This window comes from Rutidosis leptorrhynchoides, chromosome 4 (assembly GCF_046630445.1).
Source record: "Rutidosis leptorrhynchoides isolate AG116_Rl617_1_P2 chromosome 4, CSIRO_AGI_Rlap_v1, whole genome shotgun sequence".
Lineage (NCBI taxonomy): Eukaryota > Viridiplantae > Streptophyta > Magnoliopsida > Asterales > Asteraceae > Rutidosis > Rutidosis leptorrhynchoides.
In genome coordinates, this window is record NC_092336.1 from 542744070 (window position 1) to 542750485 (window position 6416).

Here is a 6416-nt window from a genome sequence, read left to right on the forward strand (position 1 = left end):
GCGCCGCTACCGGGGAACTGCTTAAACGCCGGAAGCGAAACGCTATATATATAAAAAAAATATTTTTAATTTCTTTTTGTAAAAATACGTTTCATATATTAAAAATACAATAATATAAAAAGAAAAGAAAAAGAAAAAATATATATTTATATTTTTAAGAGTTTGATAAATATAAAATTATAAAGTTTCTTTATTTTTAGTTTGTAAAAATATTAGTTTTTATTTAATTAAATATTTTATATAAATATTAAAACAGAAAATTTAAAAAAATATATATAAAAATATACGGGCCACTACACTGTAGCAGCCCAATTTGTGGGCTGAATATTTGGGCCATGCGATCGCATGGACTCGTAGGCCAAAACTCATACGACCGCATGAGCAGTCCTGACACGCCTGATGACTCTGCCAACTGCAATAATTACGGAGTATTAATTATTATTATTATTAATTAAAACCCTAATTAGGGTTAGTTATTTAATTAATTAATTTTAGTTTTATTATTTTTGTATTTTTAGTTTTAATTTAGTTTTATTAAATTTATAAACTTAATACTTTTATAAAATAATAATATAAAAATAATATCTTTATAAAATTGTAATTTTATCACTTTTTATATATTTTTATTTTTGTATATTTAATTGTAATTTGTATTTTTATCGCTCGTAACTAGTTTTAGTTATAGTATTTGCCATAGTTATTTTTATTTCTAGATTTTTAGGCTTTGCCGTAAAATCCCTTAAGTGCTTTTTCTTTAGACTAAGATTTAGGTGCTTTAGAATTTTGCGACGCTGTTTATAAATTTTAGTTCCTTTTAAGTTTTGACGCGCTACTTTCTTCTTTTTATTTTTCGACGCCTATTTTTATTTTTCGACCTCTTATTTTTCGACGCACTAGTTTTCTTTCTTATTTCTCGACGCTCTAGTTTTTAGGACATAGAATTTTCTATTTCTTCTCTAAAATTTCTCTAAAATTTCGACGAAAAATTATTTTAAGTAGTTAAATTGATAGACATACTAAATTTTCTGGTTCGTAGTAATAGTTGGATTTGTTAGTGGCGAGTTGTGGGCTTCCGATTTAAAGGGTCCTGGCTACCTGCTGCATCTATTGGCTATTCGAAACGTGGGCAAAATCAGAAAAGTCTATTAATTTGATAACTTATATAATTTTTATTTTTATAACTAATAGGATATTCAGTGAATGCACCGAGCAAAACGTTCACCACCTTTCGTACGTTCACCACCTGTAACTCGATCAAGACATCTAGCCAATATTGTCGCCGTTGATTTTCCTTTAGAATCGTCATCCAGTCGACCAAGTACTCCAATTCAAATTTCCGATAATCCATTTTTTGAACCCGACCTCACAATTGAGAATCCGGAGGATATTCAGGGACAATTCCGAGATCCTGAACCATTAATCTTTCCTCCGGAACCACCAATCATTCAAACAAAAATTGTCGAGGAACAAACCATTAAATCAGAATCCTGTAGTGATTCAGATTCAACAAATTCAATCATGGAAAATCTGGAACCTCTAAGTATGAAAGACCGAATGCGAGCTAAACGCACTGGCCAATGTCACGCAATTACTCAACCAGACATTAATGCGCCAGATTATGAAATTAAGGGACAAATCCTACACATGGTAACTAATCAATGCCAATTTAGTGGTGCGTCGAAGGAAGATCCAAATGAACATCTTCGTACTTTTAATAGGATCTGTACTTTATTTAAAATTCGAGAAGTTGAGGATGAACAGATATATCTCATGTTATTTTCCTGGACTTTAAAGGGAGAAGCCAAAGATTGGTTAGAATCATTACCTGAAGGGGCAATTGATACATGGGACGTTTTATTTGAAAAATTTCTTAAACAATTCTTTCCGGCATCTAAAGCCGTGAGACTTCAAGGAGAAATTGTTACGTTCACGCAAAAGCCAAATGAAACTCTATATGAAGCATGTACAAGATTTGGAAAGTTATTGAGAGGATGTCCGCAACATGGTTTAGACACTTATCAAATAGTACAAATATTCTACCAAGGATGCGACAATACTATAAGAAAAGACATCGATATAGCAGCTGGTGGTTCCATTATGAAGAAAACTGCAACTGAAGCTTATAAAATTATTGATAACACTGCTTCCCACTCACATGAGTGGCACCAAGAAAAAGATATCGTTAGATCATCTAAAGCGGCTAGAGCCGATTCTAGCCATGACTTTGATTCCATTTCCGCAAAGATAGATGCTGTCGAGAGACGAATGGAAAAGATGACTAAGTATATTCACTCAATAAGAATTAGTTGTGAGCAGTGTGAAGGACCACATTTAACAAAAGATTGCCTCAGTATTGAACAAACAATGGAACAAAGAGAGAATGTTTCATACATGAACCAAAGGCCTGGAAATAATTATCAGAATAATTATTAACCGCCAAGACCAATTTACAATCAAAACCAGAATTATAATAGAAATGTTCCATACAACAACCAACAAGGTCCTAGTAATCAACAAGTATCCAACAATACTTACAATCAGCAAAGACCTATTTTTCAAAACAAACCACCACAAACCGATGATAAAAAGCCAAATTTTGAAGATATGATGTCGAAGCTAGTTGAATCTCAAACTCAATTTTTCACATCTCAGAAACAAACCAATGAACAAAATGCTCAAACATTTAGAAATCAACAAGCTTCTATTCAAAATCTGGAACAAGAAGTAAGTAACCTAGCAAGGTTAATAGGTGAAAGAAAACCGGGAAGTCTACCTAGTGATACAAATGCTAACCCCCGGAATAAAACAGCTAAAGCCATTACCATAAGAAGTGGTATTACACTTAAACCACCTGAAATGCCTGTAATTTCTGATGATGCTAATCCTACTCCACAAGAACCACAACCTGATCAAGAGAAGGAAACAGAACCGGTAGTTGAAAAGGTTAATGAAGATAACACAGTTAAGGCTAAACCTTATGTTAAACCATACCAACCACCACTTCCTTACCCGAGTAAAATGAGAAAAGAAAGACTTGAAGCCGAGCAATCCAAATTGTTGGATATGTTAAACAAATAAATGTCAATCTTCCTTTCATTGATGTGATTTCAGGAATGCCTAGATATGCTAAATTTCTGAAAGATCTAATCACAAATAGAAAGAAAATGGAAGAACTCTCGGCTGTTACTATGAATGTTAATTGTTCTGCAGTGCTGTTGAATAAGATACCAGAAAAATTATCAGATCCAGGAAGTTTCACAATTCCATGTTTTCTGGGTAGTCTTAGTTCAATAGAAGCATTGGCAGACTTATGTGCTAGTATAAATCTAATGCCGTATTCACTATACGCTAAACTAGACCTTGGAGAATTGAAACCAACACGAATAAGCATACAACTAGCCGATCGATCAGTAAAATATCTTAGAGGGATAATGGAGAACATGCTAGTTAAAGTTGGTACTTTAGTATTTCCAGTAGATTTTGTTATTCTGGACATGGAAGAAGATTCTCGAGTTCCTCTCATATTAGGAAGACCATTCTTAAACACAGCTAAAGCAATAATAGACGTGTTTGGTAAGAAATTGACCCTAAGTATAGAGGACGAGAGTGTTACCTTTTCTATTGATAGAGTAATGCAACAACCGCAATCTGCAGATGATACATGTTATTATATTCAAACTATAGATTCACATGCAGAATTGTTAGAAGAATTTCCAGAATTACAAGGAACAGGAGAATGTTCTTTGAGAGAAGGAACTGAACCAATTGATGAAACTGAAATGTTAGCTACACTTATGGCTAATGGATATGAACCAACAATAGAAGAAATTCAAATACTAAAAGAAGAAGACAGATATCGATACAAATCATCGATAGAAGAACCACCGACATTAGAGTTAAAGCCACTTCCAAACCATTTGGAATACGCTTATTTACATGGTGAATCTGAATTACCTGTAATAATATCATCTTCTCTTACTGAAAATGAAAAATCACAACTCATTTCTGTGCTAAAAGCTCATAAACCAGCTATTGCATTGAAGATTCATGATATTAAAGGCATAAGTCCTTCGTATTGCACACATAAAATCCTTATGGAAGAAGGTCATAAAATGTATGTGCAACGCCAACGATGACTAAATCCTAATATGCAAGATGTTGTTAAGAAAGAAATTATTAAACTGCTTGATGCAGGTTTAATTTATCCAATCTCTGATAGTCCATGGGTAAGTCCAGTTCAATGTGTACCTAAGAAGGGTGGCATGACTATCATCACAAATGAGAAAAATGAGCTTATTCCTACTAGGACTGTAACAGGATGGCGTGTTTGTATAGATTATAGAAAATTAAATGACGCCACCAGAAAAGATCACTTTCCCTTACCTTTCATTGATCAAATGTTAGAAAGATTAGCCGGGAATAGTTACTATTGTTTTCTTGATGGTTTTTCCGGATACTTTCAAATTCCAATAGCACCTGAGGATCAAGAGAAAACCACATTCACGTGCCCTTATGGTACTTTTGCTTACAAACGCATGCCATTTGGACTTTGCAACGCCCCTGCAACCTTTCAAAGATGCATGATGGTGATTTTTCACGACATGATAGAAGAATGCATGGAAGTTTTCATGGATGACTTTTCAGTCTTCGGCGATACATTTGAATCATGTCTAGTTAATCTTGAACGAATGCTTATTAGATGCGAACAATCAAATCTAGTATTTAATTGGGAGAAATACCATTTCATGGTTAAAGAAGGCATCGTTCTCGGTCATAAAATTTCAAAGGAAGGAATTGAAGTGGATAAAGCTAAAGTAGATGTAATTGCTAAACTTTCACATCCCACCAATTTTAGAGGAGTTAGGAGTTTTCTAGGGCATGCCAGTTTTTACCGACGTTTCATAAAAGATTTTTCTAAAATTGCCACTCCTATGAATAAACTCCTAGAAAAGGATGCTCCATTCATCTTTTCAGATGAATGCATTAAATCTTTTAATATTTTTAAAGAAAAACTCACTAATGCGCCGATCATGATAACTCCAAATTGGAATTTACCATTTGAACTCATGTGTGATGCAAGTGATTTTGCAATGGGAGCCGTTTTAGGACAAAAGATTGAAAAACGATTTCAACCTATTTATTATGCTAGTAAGACGTTACAAGGAGCACAAACGAATTATACAACTACTAAAAAAGAACTCCTTGCTATTGTCTTTGCTTTTGATAAATTTCGTTCATATCTCGTTCTAGCAAAAACGTTGGTCTATACAGACCATTCTGCTCTTAGATATCTATTTTCAAAACAAGATGCTAAACCAAGATTAATCCGTTGGATCTTACTCTTACAAGAATTCGATATTGAAATTCGAGATAAAAAGGGAGCAGAAAATCTCGCCGCTGATCATCTTTCTCGTCTTGAAAATCCCGAATTAGAAGTTCTAAATGAATCGACCATACAAGACAACTTTCCTGATGAATATCTATTGAAGATAGATTATAATGAAATTTCATGGTTTGCAGACTTTGCAAACTATTTAGTATGTGGATTCCTTGAAAAAGGATTGTCGTACCAAAAACGAAAGAAATTCTTTAGTGATATAAAACACTATTTCTGGGAAGATCCACATTTGTATAAAAGTTGTCCCGATAGAATAATACGCTGATGTGTATTCGGAGATGAAGCTAGTCAAATCTTAAACCATTGTCACACAGGACCAACAGGAGGTCATTATGGGCCTCAACTCACAGCAAGAAAAGTTTACGATACTGGATTCTATTGGCCTACAATTTTCAAAGACGCACACCTTCTTTGCAAATTCTGTGATGCTTGTCAAAGGGCCAGAAAAATAAGTCAACGTGATGAAATGACACAAAATGTCATTCAAGTATGTGAAGTATTTGACATTTGGGATATTGACTTTATGGGTCCATTTCTAAAATCTCATAATAATCTCTACATTCTCGTTGCCATTGATTATGTATCTAAATGGGCAGAAGCACAAGCTCTCCCAACTAACGATGCACGAGTTGTAGTCAATTTTTTAAAACGTCTTTTTGCAATTTTTGGAACACCGAAAGCTTTAATAAGTGATCGGGGTACTCATTTTTGTAATAATCAACTTGAGAAAGTTCTTAAAAGATATGGAGTAACTCATAAAATCTCAACCGCTTATCATCCACAAACAAGTGGACAAGTTGAAAATACCAACCGAGCATTAAAACGTATTCTAGAGAAAACCGTAGGATCAAATCCGAAGGAATGGTCCATGAAATTGGAGGATGCACTCTGGGCTTTTAGAACAGCCTATAAAACTCCAATTGGAACCACACCTTTCAGACTCGTTTACGAAAAAGCATGTCATCTTCCAGTAGAAATTAAGCACAAAGCATTTTGGGCTTTGAAGACATGTAATCTT